The sequence below is a fragment of the Prinia subflava genome, chromosome 6, assembly GCF_021018805.1.
Source record: "Prinia subflava isolate CZ2003 ecotype Zambia chromosome 6, Cam_Psub_1.2, whole genome shotgun sequence".
Taxonomy (NCBI): Eukaryota; Metazoa; Chordata; class Aves; order Passeriformes; family Cisticolidae; genus Prinia; species Prinia subflava.
This window is the reverse complement of record NC_086252.1, coordinates 31,968,739-31,988,169: the sequence shown is the minus strand read 5'-3', so window position 1 is coordinate 31,988,169 and position 19,431 is coordinate 31,968,739. Positions and strand designations below refer to the sequence as shown.

The 19,431-nt window shown below is 45.0% G+C and overlaps 1 protein-coding gene across 1 annotated transcript in view; it reads right to left on the bottom strand.

The window, feature by feature from the left end:
- Positions 1-19,431, bottom strand: part of GPR39 (G protein-coupled receptor 39) — a 74,295-nt gene that overhangs the window by 1,094 nt on the left and 53,770 nt on the right. The window lies entirely within an intron of this gene.

The window sequence follows — 19,431 nt, the reverse complement described above, 5'->3', positions numbered from 1 at the left end:
TCAAATTCCAGTGGAATTAAATGATGAATGTAAATGAGAAAAACCCAAGCCTAGTCATGAAAGTGTAAGCAGTTTCAGATTGTAAATAACGCTTTAAAATGTGGTATCTGGCCATTTTGTATTTATATGTAAATATAAATACATGTTGCTGCATCACTAATGGCATTAAAAAGGGGTGGCTGAAGCGTTGGGTGTCTGGAAGTTCTGCCTGCGCGGAGCACGTTCCGCAGGGCGCGGCAGCGGTGTGGAGCAGCAGCACTGCAGGAACGTGCCAGTGGCTGGAGCTGCCTGTTCCCAGGCAGGACACAGAGCAGGAGCAGGGCACCTGGCTCCTCAGGGAGCAGCACCAAGGCACCTGGCTCCTCTGCTGCTCCTGTGTGCAGCGTGGGACATCTGACACCTTGTGTGACATCTCAGGTATGCAAAGTCGCTCCTCCTGCCACCCAGCAGTGCTGGCACGCAGTGCAGCCTCCAGTTTGCTGTCCCCTCTTTGTTTCTCTCTTTGCAGGAGCCGTGCCTCACACCAACACTTGGAGGGAGCAGCAGCTGCAGCCTGGCTGCTTCCCCGCGGCAGGGAGCGTTCTGGTGGGGCAGTTCTCGCTCTGTGTCACCTTGTTAACCTCATCCAGTGCCTGACCTCCGCTCCCAGCAGCAGCACAGAAGCTGTTTGATTCTTACCCCTCTAGGCTGAGCCACATTGCCCCCACTGAACAGGTCACTGCAGCAATGCCATTCGGAAATAGCAGGTTTTTGAAGCTAGGAAAAGGATGCTTCACTAGCAGGAAGATGTGAATGTAGCAGGGAATAGAGGCAGAAAATAGAAAAAAGATTTTTCATAACTTTGAAACTGCTAGAGCTTTATCCAGGTATGTCCAAGTTCTCGCCACCAGTACCCCTAAGCAAAGAGAAGATATTAAATCCCTTCTAAAAAAAATTCATAAAGGGAATAATTACTTTAACAAATTTATTGTCTCCCTGAAATGAACTACCAAATAATAGCTGTCCTTTAGATCTCTTGCTTATGTAATCACTGTCACAACTTTGTTGGGATGGAGAAGTAGATCTTAAACCTACAGCACTGGCTTAAGAGCCCTGGAGGGCTGTTGATGGCCAGCCAGCAGTAAATGCATTGCCAAAACCTTTGCCATTGTCAGTTCTTTGCCTATCAGAACCCTCCTCAGCCTCTGTTTCATTACTCTCAGTCCCACAGTCCCTTTCTTGCCCCCTTGCTTGCTGCCTCGCTTTTCCCCTGCCACCTTGCCTCTCTGTTCAGTATCTGCTGTACCTCTGTCAAAAGTAGATCTGGATTTTGTATTAATCCTGCAAATATTTGTGGCCTTCCGTGCTCTTTTCCTGCTGTCAGCCTAACAAATACAGAGTATCAGTCCTGGCATGGGCCGAAAGAAAACAAGGCCCCCTGAGCAGTGACTTGTGATGAGCCAAACAAAAAGGCAGTGGAAGGATCCTGCTGCTTCGCTGGCGCTTTTTCTCTGGTTCAACGTAAACACAAAGTTCACAAGCCCAAATCTGTGGGATTCTCATCAATTTTTACCAGAAGTTATCTTTCAAGTGAGAACAAAATAAGCTGTATTGTGCAATTATTTTTTTGTTCTTGGTTAGAAACAAGATACTTCATCACGCTGATTAATAGTTTCCTAAATTATGAATGCTGCTGCAAAAAACTGAGCAAACAACGCGTGCATTCAGTTTTAAAGCCCAACTGCATTGCTCTGAGATGTGTGATGGGTTTTTTTGCTTCTATCTGAATACCTTGGCAGTGACCTTTCTTTTTAATTCAAACTGCCAAGTGCTTAAGATGCCCCCTTATATTCTTCAGGCACTTTTGTTCTGGAGAACTGAATATTTGGTAGTGTGTACAGCGAGTGCAGAATGAGCTGCTTGTGCCCTTGTGCAGTGCAGTGAGGTTTGTCTGTCGGGGAAGGGACGCCTGCAGAACCGTTGTTTTCCAGGGGTGACTAATTGTTCATTTTCACACTTTGCAAGGATGCTTGTTGACTCACAGGAGATGCACCATACAAACAAACATGCTGACAGACTCACAATATTTTTCCCAGCTTCCACGCTTGGCGTGGCAGCGCAGAGTGAATGGGGACACAGCAGAGGAGCACCTGGGGAAGCCTCTGTGCTCAGCACGGCTGCTGCCAGCCTGAACCAGGGGTTTGTGTGGTGCTGCAATGTGCCAAAGGTGCTTAAACAGCCCCAACCAGCCTGAATGGAAACCACACTGAGTCTCACACCAGCACTGATGTAGTTTTCCCATGAGCTTGCTGACTGATAGGAATAAATCTTCACATTTCAGCTTTGCCTTCCACTCCTTCTTATTAAAGGGAAAAAGATCAGTAGCTCTGCTTTTTTCCCCCCATTTTCCTGACCACTGCATGGAAGTGACAGGGAGCAGAGCTTTATCTTCCACAGAATAACAATGTTTATAAACAAAGTAATGCTGTGGTTCTGCAACCTCCATCACTGATGCTTGAAATTTCCAACTCACATTTGAATCATTCCAGTTTAATCATCAGAAGTCACTAGAAAAGCACCAGCAGAAGCCAGGAGCCCTTGTGTTACCTTCTGTAAGTGAGAACATCTCAACCTTTAAGTAAGGGCAGGAGCTCAGAATTCATTTAACATTGATTTAGATATTTCAAGGTAACAAACGAAACAAAAGACATGAAGAGGTCCTTGACTAAAACTACATTATAAAGCTAGACCATAAACAAGCCACAAAACAGTTTACCCCAAAATAGGAATTACCACATCCTACTACTACTACTATTTTAATCTGAAGAAAGCCTAGCCCAAGCTTCTTTACAAACAAAGGATACAAATTTAACAACACTTAAAATTTTAGAATCATTATTCTGACTTCCAAAAATTCAATCTCACAGTATTAATTGTTAATATGTGACAAAGGATCATTTACGTTGTAAAATAAACCTAGCATTTAAGTGCCAATAGTATAAATATTCATTGCTGGCAGAGGAGTTTGGCAGTCATCTATCCCTTAGCAATACTTTTTTATTACTCAGAAAATTCCTCTGGGCCATAGGGGACTGAATTAAATTCATTATGAACTTTATTGGGAAGGATTTTAAATATGTGCAGGTGTCTGGTAGAGAGGGCTTCCTTCTCCACCCTTCCCCTTGTTCTTCTGTTGAATAGATTTTTGTCTCTTTTTTCTGTACCTGAGCACTTCAATCGTCTCCTTTTATAACCCAGTGTTTTGCCTCTATCCTGGCCACTGCCAGCCATCCCAAGAAGCCTGAAATTGTCATCAAGATGATAATTGCCAGCAGACAGTGCCAAGAACAGGTTTCCTTTGGCTGCCCCAGCCCCTTAGCTGGGGCTGTTGGTCACCTCAGGTACACAGTCCTTTGCCTGTGCACTTAACCCTGACCACTCTGGTGGGTCAAGGTCTGCCAGACTCTGCTGCTGCTGCTGCTCTGTCCCAGCCAGCCCAAAGCACAGTCAGACCTCAAACTTTGCCTCTCTAGGTTTTAATTAATGACACAAAGGCGGCCTCTCAGCATCTGCTTGTAAACTGACATTTAAATGGCAATTGTCAGTGGAATATAAGCATATGGTTACTGAGATGTGAGTCAAGTGCAGGCAGAAATGCAGTTGGTTCAGAGGAAGAGCTTTTTTTAGCCTTCATTTATTTCACTTTTGTGTACTTGTCCTGTCTATACTCAAAGGCACAACATGACACTAATGCTTAGTCACAAAATCTTCAAACAGTGCATCAGAAATACCAAGAAGTCCCAACAGAGGAAGAAAGACCACCTTTAATTATTAAGTTTACCATCATAAAGCAGTGCTAATCATGAGGAAAACACTTGGTCCCTACTGGATTCTGCTACAAATGGCCTTGAAAACATGTGCAAAGATACCTTCCCACTAATCAGGGTCTCAATGGTCTCAATATCAGCCACTAACAACTCAGGAGAAGGGAAAAAAGACAAAGAATAATTAAGAATGCTACTTTCAGGAGGTGGGGTTTTGACTTGGTTAAAATAACAAAAGTAACACTAATACAAGACAAAAATCTTGCTTTTTGTTAGAAGTGCAGATAAGGCACCACTTTATTGTCTTTCTAGCTTCCAGGAAGAGCCAAGGCATGAAATGCAGTCTTCCATCACTGAGATGACCTTCCCCACTGCAGATCAATGCAGCGCTGTCTTCCAGCATCTGCAGCTGCTCCGTGCCTCTGCTGCAGCAGCTCCCTGCATCTGAGGAGTCAGCTGCCATCTGCTCCTTGTCTCCTGACAATTGCCACGGAAATGTCAGTTTACAAACAGCTGCCACTTCCATTGCTGCAGGTTTGGCTTGTCAGTGCAGCAGGGAAGCCAAGGCAGAGTGATGCCTGAGTGGCAGCTCCCTTCGGTGGGGGAAACTGAGGCAGGCTGGAGCACCTCAAGGATCTCCCATTGGTTCTTCTTCACAGGGAAGAGTTTGGAGCAGTTTCTCTGCTCCTCGAGCAGCTGGGTAGAATTTCGGACCCAAGCCTGCATCTTTTCTGGTGAGTACCTGGCATCAGCCTCTGTCCAGAAAGTGACTCGACCCCCTCTCTACCTCTGACCAACAGCAATGAGCTGTTGATGAGCAGAAGGGTGGGAAACAGGAACACACTTTCTACTTGTGCTCCCAGCCCCATCATTGCCTCCCCCATCGTCTCGCTTGGGTTTAAGGTCAGCAAGTTTAAAAGCAAGATCCACTAAGGAACTGCAGTGTCTCTTCAAGGCTTCTGTGGAAATTGCAGTGTTTATACCAGAGCTGGTATCTCCACATAAAAGGGTCTGTATAGCGCAAATCACGTGCTAAAAGGCCTTTGTATATCCTAAATTAGACTTGTGATATTCAGTGCTGTCATGCCTGCATCTTTTTGTACAGCCCGTCGTCATCTCTCTAGGAAACCTCTGCCTTGCTCTCTAAGATCTAGAGTAAGGGGAAAAAGACAATGGGACAGATCCAAGGGATAACCCTCCAGAGAGACAAGTGGCCACACTCCTCCTGCCCCCACACAATTGCAGAAGGCCCAAGCAGGCTGCTGGGCTCTCTGTGGCACCAGGGTGCTCACAAATCCTCACAAATCCAGCTCCAGCTTGCCCACAGACACACACACATCACACACATGTGAGATGACCCTGCCACAGGGCTCCCATCAGCTCTACCTGCGTGCCCCTGACCAACACCTGCAGCCTTTGCAGGCAGTGATCAACAGCTGGGTCTCAGGTCAAAGTCTTGTCCCCTGTGTCCTGCACTTGTGTCCCCCTCAGGGAGGGCAGTGGGGCAGCCCCTGGGTACAGAGGCACTGCAGGGAGCACCAGCAAGTCTGTAAAACAGAAGGGGTGTTTTCACTGCCCTCACAGTGTGCTGATGACCATTAATCTCCCATTTCCCAAAACCTTAGCACCCAATCTGTATTCAGTGCACAATGTCACAGCCATCAGTAAGGGCTTTGCTTGAATGAGGGCTGCACTGTGCTCCGTGGGCAGGATAAACTTCTGACAAAGATTAAAAACAGGAAAAGAATACTAATACAAACTTCTCCCTTGCCCCTCTCAACCACATGCAAGTTTCTTCTGCTGAAGGACAAACATTATAGTAATAATAAGCACATATTGATGGATGTTGAGGTGAATATAAAATGTATTAACCTGAGAGATAAATATTGATATTGCTTTGTTCATGTCAATATTTAGTTCAAGGGATAATAAATTTTGATATTCACTGAAACAGGTCAATACATGCATTGCTACATGAATTTTCTATAAGCTCAAGTTATTCAGTAATTCTCTTTTTTTTATCCTCAACTTTCAAAATCACAGATTTGCTTCTCAGAAAAGCTTCTCTGTAAGAAAAGAAGGCAATAAGTAAACTAGCCCTACTCAGGCAGTAACTACAGGGAGAAGAAATGAGAAGATATGGCCAGTGTCTATCTCCCAGGGATTTCTCGTTCAGTTTTTCCAACCACCCGGGAGACGCTCAGATTCCCTGGGGGCTCTGACCCAGGGAGCAAAGATAATGAAGAGTAAAGCAAATTGAGGTCAAGTCCTTCCCCCTGCTGGCTCTGCAGGGGAGCCAGGGGTGAAGGAGAGAGTGAGACAACATCTTTGTCACCAGCACAGGCAGGAAAATCTCCACGTGTTCACAGGGAAGCTCTGGCAAACACCCCACTGCCCTTCTCAGAATAGGTTTGAACTGAGCAGAAGCCAGCAACAACCTCGTTATCGTTGTAAATACTGCTGGAAGGATTAAGCATATGGCCTGGGACAGAGGGCTGAAAACCAGCCCCATGTACATCCCATCAACAGATTCCAGCAAAAAAACCAATGGACCAGCAAGTCCCAGAGCCTTCAGAGGCATTTGTGTCCATCTCGTGCTCGTAATGCTCCTCCCAGCTCCAAGGGCCACGCCTCATTAGCGAGCACGCTTGGGTGACAGGACAGTGCTGCCCCATGAACTGGTGCTACAAATGAAAGGCACTGAGGAAAAAACCAGCTGCCTCTTGGGGCAATAAATGAACCAAGCCTGCAAGATTTTAATAAATATATTGCTGTTCTGTTGCACATAAAGTTGTGTCTCTTCCAGCTGAAGGCACCATTAAGAGTCTCACTAAATCCCAAATGCTCAAGTGATGCACGAATTTCTCCTGTAAGTGGTCATTCTCTGCTCAGAACAGCAATGTGTTCAAGTGTGGGGCAGTGACAACACAGGGAGTCTATTTTTGATTTTACTTAAAGCCTCTGTAGATAACTGGAGTTGTCAAGTGTATGAAAAAGAATTTCACAGAAGTATTTGGCCCATGGCATCAGAAAATCACCTGCTGCTGCTTTTGACACTTTGTTTCACAGGTGGCTACATATATCATCACTGAGGCCCAGCAGATGCTGCAGAATCCAAAATGTGCATCTCCCTTGGACTGGACTAACTCCCCTGCCTTAAATCCCCTGAAGGGTTCCATGAGGTCACTGAGACCAAGCTGGCTTCTCAGAGCTTCTGGCCAAGTGTGGTGTCCTGGAGCCAAACCAGGGCTACAAAAACATGCCCACAGTCACTCTGTGGCTGAAACCCCAGCATCACCCAACAGTGTGCTCCTTTCAGGCCCTGCCACACACATTTCTTCTCCCAGAGAGCTGCTCTGGGCTGGCTGAAGCACAGCAATATCCCATCAGTGGCAAGGAGTGAGGGCGATTTTGTGTTTCCAGAAACCTGACCTTTAATAGAAGCCAGTGCTGGAGGAACCTGCCCAGAAGAACACCTGAGCTTCCTTGCAGAGTGATGATGCTTCAATGTCCACTGTACTTCAGTTCTCTGCAGCTAATAACAGCACACTGGTTTGAGAAACACGAATATTGCCATTAAACAGAAAGATTATGAGGGATTTACATGGAGCTGAAACAAATTTTTGGGTCTGTGTATCATTGATCCACACATCTGGGGCTTGCAGGGCACTACAGCAAAATCATTTCTGCAGCACTGAAACACCACAGCTTAGGGGGATCCCATCACACACTTCTCCACAAGCCATGGCAAGCATTGCTCTTCAGAAAAATAAGCTATTTTTACTTTGCACCATCATCTAACAGCCCTTAGTTAGAGTGGAACCAGAGGCACCAGAAGTTGCCAGGGGAACACAGATATGCAGAACATAATTAGCGAGGACACAAATGTTAACAGTTTTATTTCTTAGCAATTTAAAATGTCTGACAATTATCTTCAGTTCCTAGCAGGGTCAATTTTTGTTTCTCAAATATTTTTAAACACTGTCATTTCACAGCACAAACACTAGAAAAAGCCCTAAAAACCCTCAAAAAGGTTTCATGTCAGGAGTATCGTTACTGAACGTCAGCAGACGTTTTGTGAAATGGTGAATAAAGTCCTGATATGCTTTTGAAAACCAGACATGCTCAGAGAGCACCAGAAGGAATCATGTCAGCTTTAATACTCTGTGCTGGGTTTGCATGTCAAGGGTTTGGCAGGGGGTGGCTGCAGAGGTGGCCTCTGTGAGAAGCTGCCAGAAGCTTCCCCCGTGTCCAGAGGAGGCAACGCCAGCGGCTCCAGGATGGACCCGGCACTGGAGGTTTATCTTGCCCTTCAGAGTTAATCTTACAGTATCAAACTCCATCTTAGCACTCCTCATCAGCTACATTTCAGTCCTGAAGGTGCAGAGCTGTGCACAGAGATGATGCTTTAATCTCTGACACTGTCACTGGAGGATTCAGTGCTGAGGCTGCACCCCCATGACGTGGGGAGGCCCCGAGGTTTGTCTTTCAGGTCACTCACCAACACACCACAGAACTGGGACAGAGCCAAGACTGTCCCCAAACATAAAATCCAGCAGAATTTCCTGTGCTCCCATGTCCTCTTGAGTGCCTTCCCTCACAGAAATGGGTAAACAGTCATGAACATACAGTAAATATCAACCTGGCATTTGAAGTGAGGGCTGACTGTTCATTCAGGTGCCCATCTCATGCAGTTTGTCAATAAAAGACAAAATCCAGCATCTGCTTTTGAGCCAGTCATGAGCACAGTTTGCCAGTAAAACATAAAAGTCCCTTTAAAATCAGGGCTACTTTGGTGAAAAGAAGATCAAGAATGTTGAGGAAATATTCATTGACTCAGCAACAGAACACATAAAAGGGTAAAATAAATATAAAGTGCTCACTTTTAGAAATTTTAACATTCCAGCTGTCAGGAAAAACATGCTTATTGGAAATTGTTATTTCTGAATTGAGAAAGTATTTTTAAAAATCACTAATATGGACTGGAGTGTGTAGAAGGGAAGAGATTTAGCTTTTATTGATGTTTCTTCCTTGCAAGACAAATTCTTACCATGCTTGTTTTGATTTTCTTTTAGAAAGAGTGAAGACCTGTTTTCCTTCTGCATTGGCGAAACAATGGGAAAAATACATCTTCCATATACATCTCATTTAAATTCTGCATTCTAACTAGCAAACACTATTTGGAATTGAGAGGTTTTTTGTTTTTACATTACAAAATGAGCCGTTGCAACATTAAACAGCTCATCTATTGCAATTCAGCAGGAGAAATCATTGAACAATCAACTGCAGAATACAAATACAGAACGACGCTCTATTAGCTCTGCAGATACATCAGATACTTGTGAGCTCTGCCAGAAAGACAAGCTTTAAATATATGTTATATGGAACTAATGATCATGGGAGGATCAGCAAAGCTCTCCCTAAATGAGAGATGTATTATCAATATACAAGTCAGATTTTAGTACGAAAAACTTGCAAATGAATAAAACTTGCTCCAGTTTAGCAAGTGAGATGAAAATGGAATTATTGATGCACAAATGGTAGCACGATCATGCTTGCCAGCTGCTTTAAAAAACAAATGCCATTGGAGTTTATGTTCAGCAGCCTAAGTGAGAAGAGAAACCAAAGCAAATTGCCATAAAAATCATGTGTAGTTATCCAAATTCCACCACCAAAATCTGCAACAGGAAGCAGGAGCCAGGGAACGGAAGAGCAGAAATTCCCAAGGCAGCTGTGGCACCACTGACATGGGGCTGACGCTCAGGGGCTCAGCTTTCAGACTGAAGGCCACTTCTTAGTTCTCCTCTGTCCCTGGGAACAGTGATTATCATAACCTGCAGGAGGGTGAGGAATGAGGTGTTTGGTGGTGGCAGACAGGAATCTTTTGGAAAGAGTGGGAAGGGGAGGAATCTCCAGTGGCAATCCCAGCCCTGCAGGTGAACAAAGGCTGAGTCCCAGTCTGACTCTGAATTGTGTCCTGGCTAGCCTGTCAATGGGGGAAACACAAAGTAAATGCTAAGCAAGAAGGCAGCTTTATTTTCTAAGTTAGGCCTAACCTTTGATTATTTGGATCAAACCCCTGAGTAGTGGCAAAGCTCCTTGAAATCACTCTAAGAAAAATGTCCCAGGCAAACAAGGCTTGTTTGCAGCTCCCTCCAAGAAGGCTACTCAGGGAGCTGTAGTATTTTGATTGCAGCAAAGTTTCTTCCCTGCTAACACCTGAATCTCCTTTTATTTACATTTTGGAGCTGTCCAGAGAATTGTAATGAGTGTGAACCTGTCAAAACCTCCTTTCTCAAGGCTTTTCAAGGAATATACATACAAGATAAAGAACATTCTTTCCCCTCATCACTACCTTGGCAGCAGCCTAATTCAGTTTCCCGCAGCAGGTTGGGAGGAGAAGGTGCTGTGCAAATGGCATGCTGGTAAATACCTGGGCATGGACTGGCCCAGCACATGGACACCATTTGGTTTGAGAGCCTGCTGTCTGTGCTGTGATATTTGCACTCTGCTTCCAGAAGCTGAGTGCAGCTTTGGGGACCTCCAAAATGTCTCAGGTGGGCAGCTCACAGCAGACGCCAGCCAGTGCTGCTTCCTCTCCTCCACAAACACAACCTCAGCCTGGTATCTGAGCAAAAGATGTCAGCTGACTCTGGTGCATCTCATTTATTTGAAATAATCTCCCTTACAATTATTTAATATTTGGAAAAAAAACACTGTGTGCTCCTTTCTTTTATCCAAGTTGTACAGGATACATTTGGCTGGCCTTTTACCTCTCCTTTATTTCCTTAAGGTGAATCCACAGCTCACCAGCATATTCCAGGTGGAATTGGAGCATGCAGCTCTCTCTATCTTTTGGAGCATCTTTCCAAAGAACACTAAGAACCATAAGATATCACTGCAGACCTGAGAAAACTAATTCAGCCTGAGCCCCAAGTACCCAACAGCTTGCTCTATCCCTCTCTTCCAGAAAATTAAGGAACAAAATGGTGCTCTTCGAAGGAAACTGTATACACAAAGAGCAAGAATCAAGATGTAGAAATGTATTCTATTATGCCATTTTTAACATAAATTCTGGAATCCAGTGAAAAACACAGTGAAGATGCAGAGGATTTTAGCAAGGACTTAATCTACCTTACTGTAAATTACAAAATATATTTCTTCCTCCAGCCTCATGCAGCTGGTTCCAACTGTGGACACACAGGACCCGTGTGAAAAGAAAAGATTTCTACAATAACCCTTTCACATATAATAAAATATGACTGTGAAAGAGAGAAAGGAGATCATTAAATATCAGAATTCACAGCAACTGTGGGTGATTTTAAGCATTTGGGAACTTTCCTATGCATTTATAGAGCACTTTAAGTTCAACCGTTGGTCTTCAGTTTGACCCAGACCATGACAGAAATAGATAATCCTATTGCCTCTGACATTGCTGCATAATTAAGTAGCTGTTCTGCCCCTGTTAAGACAGCTATATCCACTGGACTTTCCTTTCTGGTCCTCTTTCCAAAATGGTCTCTTCCTTTGAAATAAGTTTTTCTACTCATACCTATCAGCTAAGACATCTTGGGAAGAGATTTTCAAATACCTTCTTTTGAACTTTGTAAGGTTTCTACCTACTAATGAGTGAAACTCTAACTCTCGAGAGGTAATAGACCTAATTATTCTCAAAGTATTCAAGAGATTAACCAAAAAAGTATAAATCATCTTCCCATATGGCAAGAAATTTTTTAGACCAGTAAGTCACAGAGCAAAGGACAAGCAGCTCTGTCCTACGATATCGGAGCAAAAATGGACTCTTCTCTCCTTGAAGTCAGAGAGCCAAGAGCCAGGACTTGGTGACCTCTGGGTAGCTGTGAGGGATGGCACGGTGCCCTTCTGCCTCCCACCTCTGAAATCAGGGAAAACTTTTCGTGGCTGCACCTTTAAAAACTGTTAGAGTGAAACAGAGCAAGAGATCCGCTTTGGGGCACTGGTGGGCTCCTCCAGCTCTTTGCTAAGGCAGCTGAAACACACAAGGGCCTCCATTTTACCCCATGCACAAAGTAAATAATGCCACCTGATTTGCTACAAGAATATTCCATCTACAGCATCTCCCTAAATCCACAGGCAGCACCTCCAAAACCCAGGCACTCCTTTCCTACTGCCTTCCGTACACCCAAGTTAATTTATTGGCCAAAAATTCCTGCAGAGATGGAAACTAATTCCAGGTAGGTAAAAGCAATCATGTACACTGGTAAACAACAAGAAACAACACGGAGGAAACCCATATTTTAAAAGGCTGGTGCATAACGCTGGGATTGCACTTGCTCTGCTAGCCTGAGCCACCTCATTACCTCAGTGATTGCAGAAATCCTGCTACACTCACTCGGAACTTCCCAACAGGATCAGGTGCTGAGTGCAGCTGAAAACCTATTTAATTAGTAGCTGATCACAAAAACCAAAATGTACTCACTTGCATCTCCAAATAATAGGAAAAGCATTCCAATTCTTATTGCTGTAGCCACATTTCTGCATTAAACTGTATTATTTTTTAAATCTTGTTTGCAGTCAATCACACTACCATGTCCTATAGGAGATTTTTGCTATGTATTTAAAAAAACACCCAATGGACACTGTGCGGAAAAGCATCTCAGCATAGTATGAAGACCTGTGCCTAATTTTACATTCTTTATTTGGCAAAAATAGTAGTTGTTCTGCACTGAAATTCATATTTGTAATAAAAGCCCAACTCAGCTGCTCATATACTAAAGAAACAATTCATGGCTGAATAATGTACCAATTCAAAAGCAATCTCTCTAAGCTACAGGAACCTCTTGAGTTGCTGGTCTGAACAAAATGAAGCCTCAACAAAATGAACCACTTTCAAACTAAATGAAAATTTAGCAAATTGATCTGAACGAGAAAATCCTATGTACAATGCAGGTTTTTTTAGCCACACTGAAAAGATCTGCTAGAAATCAAGTTTGGGAAAAAAAATCACACCAATAAATCAAAAGGTGGTATTGTTGCTTGCTTGTTGGTTTGTTTTTCTAAAGGATATTTCTTTTTATACTGAGATAGTGTTTTTATAACTTTGTGTTTAAATAGCAACTGGCTAGGGCAGAAACTAAAAAAAAAACCACTGGATGGTGTCTTAAGAGGGATGTTCTGTCTCCCAGCTTTAATTTTTAATCTGCCTTTTGGTGCACCTGGCTCCTCACAGCTCCAGGGACACTTTGAGCTCAGCACACCAGGAGCCAGCCCCAGCTGGAAATAAAGGGAGTGTGTGGTTTGTGCACTGCCGTGAGCTACTGGAGCAAAATGATTGCAGACCAAAATTATGAGGTTGCTGGAGCAATTTAGGCTGGCAAGATGAGGAGCAGAGGGAGGGACAGGATGCAAATGCTGCATGTGCAGCCATCCAGCAGTGCAGCAGGGGTGTAAAGGGTAATGGAAGAAGGGAAGAGGGGATGGTAAGAGAGGAGGGTTGGAGGCAGTGATCGTATCAAGAATCTCTTATTTTATTGAAGCAGCGTGCCACAAGGAAATGTTATTCCCACTGATCCAGTAAATGAGTCTGTTTTTCATGGAGGTGGCTTAAGGAAATGAGGGGTGGGGAGAGGAGAAGGTCTAGTCATGCAAAAGCACAATTTGCAGTTGGAAGCGGGTTTTGAACAAGAGTCAAATGAGAACACCTTTAGGGAAGACACACAGCTCAACCTCATCTAGGACTACTGGGACATGAAAGGGCAGTTACACAATTACCAAGGACAAAAAGCCTTTTTTTTAAATTAAAAAGTAAATAGGTATGGTCAGCAGGCTCAAAGCTGGGTTAAGAGGTGTCAGTGCTGGTGAACCTGCCAGCAGCTGGCATGGATTTTCTCCCAGAATGAGACACATACTGGGTTGGGCTTTAAAAAATGCTCCTTCCCAATCTGGTCCCAGGGACAAAATTAAAAGTCTGTTGTAACAAGATGAGCAGCAGCGTTAGACATGTGGGACTCAAAAGAATATTTTACCCATCTGAAACACTAAGAGAAAGGATTTGCATTGTACATTTGTACAGAACAAGGGATTTTTTTTTTTCTAATTAAGTGGTATTGAAATATGCAAACTGTTCACTGCTCACTCGCTCTACTTGAATTAGTGATTTACCATGACAGTTTACCTCTAGTTCCACACCTGGAAATAGGAGATAAATCAAGTGATAAGCTGCCAACAATGGTCTCAAAATGGAGAGCACTGTACCCAAGAGCTCCTTGGAGCTTGCTGAGCTGGCACTGCATTAGAGCAGATCCGGCAAGATTATCCACTGATGACAGGAGCTGAAGGCGGATACAACACCGTAACAAACTCCCCTCCACACTCTGCTCCATGCTTGAAAGGGAGAAGGAGCAAAAGAGGCTGCTGCCTTCAGGAGGTGCTTCAGGAACACAAGCACTCGGAGCATTTCCCCGGGATGAGGAGGAGCTGCTGTTCCCAAAATCAGCGTGATGTGAGGACGGGAGCACACACAGCTCTCTTTTGGATCTCAGCCCTCGTGGGCACCCAGCACTGGCTGAGACCCTGCTGCACCCACCCAGCCAGCCTGGGAACAGGGACAGGGGCTGCAGAACCTCTGCCCCAGAAAAGGACCATGCTCTAATGTCTGCAGCTGTCCATGAGAGGAGCAGCTCCCTGCACCGCCAGCTGGCAAAGCCCAGCAGGGATCCCCAGGGATCACCTCTCCCACATCTCTTGGGGAGTTCCTGACCCCAGCCAGGACAGGTGTCTGGGGTCTCTCCCACACACACACCATATTAACAACATCCTGGAGGAACGAGGGGGCATCAGTCAGGAGAAAACTAAAGCAGAATAAAACCCTGAGGCCAGAAAACAAAACAGCAGCACAAAGAAACCAGTCACAGCGCTGATGATCGACTTCTGTCTCGCAGGAACAGGTTCAAGAAAGTGCCACCTCTCATTTGTTCTTGCCTCCACCAGCCAACTTGGTGTCCCCCTGACAGAGTGCCTTTGGTTTCCAGTGCAGTGTGTCTGGGAAATCGAATTGTTTCTCAAGAAGCTCTTCCTAGCTCGTGAAGTTCTTTAGAGCTGCCATGCTCCGTGGCAGTCAAAGTGTCTAAATAAATATGCAAAAGTGTGCTCAAGCCAGAAAGCCTTCCAAGGAACCCAGAGAGGTTTTTCTCCCCTTCCAGCACGGCTCAGAGATGTTCACAGTCTGCTTTTGTCAACAGCAGCCAGGCACCAGAGCTCAGGCACTGCACAGGAGGGTGCCACGTCTGACACTCCTGCGGGGTGCCAGCCCCACGGGTGACACCAGGGACAGGACAGCAGCCAAGAAACACACACACCCTCACACACACACACACACACGATTCGAGCTGCTCTGGCTCACAGCTTATGGAAAAACCCCTCTCAGCACTGCCTGTTGGAACGCCTGATAGCTGTGAATAACTTTCTCTGTGTTTAGTTCAGGTATAATGAAACAGCAGTGAGCAAACGCGATTCAGCACTCAACAGAAGAGGCTGCTCAAGCAAATGCATCTTTGAGCTGCATGGCAGAGCCCTCTTGCTGTGCCACAGGCTAATGGATTCCAGTGGCAAAACACGAGTGTTGCACATTTAACTATTACATTTGTTATGCAGCTTTTTTAAAGCAAAGCAGTTTTTCCCATTCCCAAGTCCTGTAGTCCTCAGGTGAAAATTCAAACTCTAAGCTCACTTTTGATTGCAAAAACAAGGCCAGTGGTAACACACAGTGATAGCTGCATCTTTTGGTTGCTCTTTTTTAAATGTATTTGAAATTGGAAGATACTACAAGTGTTAAGAAATTTCCCCAGCACCACAGAGAAAGCACTGTCCTGTGGCAGAGCATCAAACAGGTGTGGATGTCCTCATGATATCTTTTCTCCTCATCTCTGCTGTCTTTTTGGAGAAATTTACCAACCAGAGCAATGGCAGAGCATTACTTCCCCATGATTAGCATGTTCAGACTATGCTGAAAATCTTCTTTTCAAACTATTTTTTAAAAAATCAAAATCTTACTGCTTAAAGGAAAGAACCCCAGAAATCCACAGTTTGCAGAAGAATGTATCCATATTTGTTATGTATTAATGCTTTGCCACGGCCATTAAAAGACTGGAAAATAAACCCAAGTGACAGATATATTTTTCAAGATCACTGATCTTTCAACTAGGGGAAAAAAAAAATCCCAGCTTTAATTGCACAAAGCTGCATATCATACCTCCCTCTCTTGAGATTTCATTATAGGCCTGAAACCAGAGAACTGCGTTACCAGCCTGCTCTTCCAGCTATTTCTGGTTTTTAATAATTATTCATTAATTGCACACTATGATAAGATCCTTGCTGTTTTGAAACATTTTCCCTCTGGCCCCCATACTATTAAAGACCCTGATTGCCTGCCAACAGCGTAAAATTAAAAATCAAAGCACTACCTCTGAAAGGTTTAATATGTGCCATGCTGAAAGAGTTTCTCCAGCTTACAGCCATGTAATTGCATCACCGGCTAACTGCTCCATCTCTCCCAGCGTTTGAAACGTTTTCCTTTGAAACACCAGCCAGCTGAGAGCAGAGGTTTTGTTTAACACCCTGATTTGCTCTGTGTGTGTGCCAGAGTGTTTTTGTGTCCCCTGTGTCCTTCCCTGTTCCTCTCTGCTGTGCCCGGGGCAGTGAGAGGGAAAGGTGTGTCCACTCAGACACGGGGCACCCTGCTCCCACTGGGGAGAGCAATTAGGGAGGGAAATGAAGAGCCAACAGTTCAAGGAGGAGATGAAAACCAAGCTGAACCTCCTCTCTATCCCCTCCTTAAAGGCAGGGGGGTTTTGTGCCAGCAGAATCCTCCTCTTGCCCCCCTTACAGACCCATCTCTCTCCTTCCTGCTGCTGCCGGCACCTGCTGCTCCCAACAAACAGCAGCCCCTGACACCTCCCTCCCCTCCAGCCCGGCTGGACCCAGCCTGCCCAGCCCACAGTCACAAAAAGAACTCCATCAGTCCTTTCCTTATGGATCTCCCCTTCAAAAGGGATGAAATTCCCACATTTTTCCAGGTGAAGGAACAGGCTGGAATGAACCCAGCAGCTCCAGTGGCAAGCAGAAATTCACAACCATGTCCTTTCGCTGATCCACTGAGATCTGAATGCTAAAAATTGCTCTTCATCTAAAAATCTCATTCCTAAAGCTTATTTCTTCATCATAAAGGTCATGTGGATAAGGACAGGTCGCCAGTGACCAGCCTGGTGCACACATCCTTACCAGTGAAGGAGCCTGGAGAAATTTGTGCAATTGAGTTGATCAAAGCTGGTTTAGACAAAGAAAACCGTGGAGATGCAGCTCGCATTGATCGAACTGAAGTCATGATGTGCCAAAGGGGAATAAAGATGCCCTTCACACAGTTTGGCTTCTTTAATGATTTCAATATTAACAGTGCTTTTTCCCAGAAAAAGGCAATTTTCTACCTTCATTTTTTTGGACCTTGTGATTATTACAAGTGCCAAAAACTGTTTAATGCTTATAAAAGCATACCTTAGAAAGATATTCCTCTGCAAGCCCTCAAATGAAAAAGCTTTGGTTATTTTTATCAGTTTGTGCACCAATACACACTTTTGATTCAAAATCTTGGTCCTGCCTGCGTTGTAATCCGCTTGTCCTTCCAGTTCATCAGGTTTCACTTTCACAGTACTTCTAAAATCAGGCTCCTCCAGGGCTCTGTGGAGCCTCCCTGCAAAGCGGGGTGGGTTTGTCCTGCTTGCTCCCTAACCTGGAGGCTGGAATCCTTCTCCTTTAATCCCATACCATCACTGCAATTGAAAACACAAACACTGCAGATAACAGTAGATGGCTTGGTAAGACAAAGTCTATCTCACTTCACAGTGGCTTTAGGGAGCCAGAAAAGCAGCTGTTTGTTTTCCAAATTGCAATTTAGAGGTTATATAATAAAATGTGCACTTTGTTTTGCAGAGATTTTCTGTATTTCAGGCTGCTCCCTGAAGAGGAGGAATGCTGCTGGTGCCAAGGCATTTTTAATGCTGGTGCCTGTGTGTGGGGCAGGACAGGGCATGGGGGGATGTTTGGAAGGGTAAATGTGAAAAAGTGGATTTAGGCTCACAACATCAGGTACTGAGACCGTAAAGATCTTGGGCTGACCCCATCCTAAAGCTTGGGCCTTAGAGTCTAATTTAAAACAAAAAAAAAAATCATCTGTCATGGTAATAATTTTTTTACTGGAATTGTACAGATTGATGTTTGAAGGAAGTTTCTGGTCTAGAAATTCGAACTGCAGACACAAAGTGCACTTTTCCCCAGATTTGTAAGAATTTCCATGTAAATTCGTGCTCCGTAGGGCATGTTCATTCGAAATCCAGAGATCATGAATAGAGATGAACAGCACCACGTTAAGGACAGAATTATTAAATGATAAGTCCTCCAATATGTATAAAATAACAAATCCTTTCATTCAGGATCAGTCTGTGTTCCCAGAGGGAAGCCTGTGTGGTGATGGAGCAGGGGACAGGGACTGCACTGCACAGGGACACCCCACTGCATCCTGTCACTACCCATGGGTGACAGGGGAGGATCAACCACAGAGCCAACCCCAAATCACCCCAGGAGTGCTCCAGCTTCTGCCCCATCCCCACCTGGCCCTGCATGCCCACTGCCTGCTGTCCTTGCTGCATGGGACAGTCCCTGCTGCACCAGCTCCCCCCGTGCAGGCAGGGGCAATTTGCATCTCTTCCCTCTGAACCCCTCTCTGATTTAGTGTCTTTCCTTTCTGGACCCTCCTGGTGTTGTTTAGACATTGTTCCTCCCCTGGTTTGGCCCTGCACAAGCAGTGCCAGAAGGACCCTGGTGTGTTCCAATCCTTTTCACCTGCCCACCTTTTCCTGCGCCCCAGTGCAAGCCTGCAGCTGCCCCTTCTCCCCAAATTCCTGCTCTTCCCACCATCCCCTCTGCACGGAGGAACCAGAGATGACAAAACCCCACACTCCTGAGATGGAGCAGACATAAAATCCATTGTGCACAGACTGTCAGGCACGGAGATGGTTTTTTTTCTGTCTAAAAGGACAGCACACTGGCTTTTATCCTGCGAGTGCAGATGAGAGGCACTGAGAGGAGACAGCTGCCTGTTTGTGGGCCTGGGGCAGCGAGGCCACAGCGGTGCCCTGAGAGCTCTGCAGGGGAGAAAAACCCTCCTGGAGCCCAGGATGACAGACAGGGAGCAGAGCTGGGGCTCTGAGGCCACGGGAGGATGGGCTGCTCGGCAGTGGGGGCATTTTAGCAGTTCCAGCCTTGAAGCTCAGGCAGTCACTGTGCAGCAGCCTGCTGCACCAAATTCATGCAGCCACTTCATCTTGCCACCAATTAGCTCATTAAGGAAAGTGCTGATTAGGAGGAAGATGAACACGATCTACACATGTTGGCTATTCCAGATGTTAAAATGTTCTCATAAGCACTATATACAGGGGTTTTTTTTTTATTTCTCTCTTTTTTCTTTCCTTCTCTTCTTTTTTTACTTTTTAACTTTTTTTTTAATTTTTGTTTTTTATATACAGGAGGATTGGGCTGTTCCTGTGCTGGGTTTGGTACACACTGAGCAGGTGATACACGCCTGGAAATTCTGCATCTC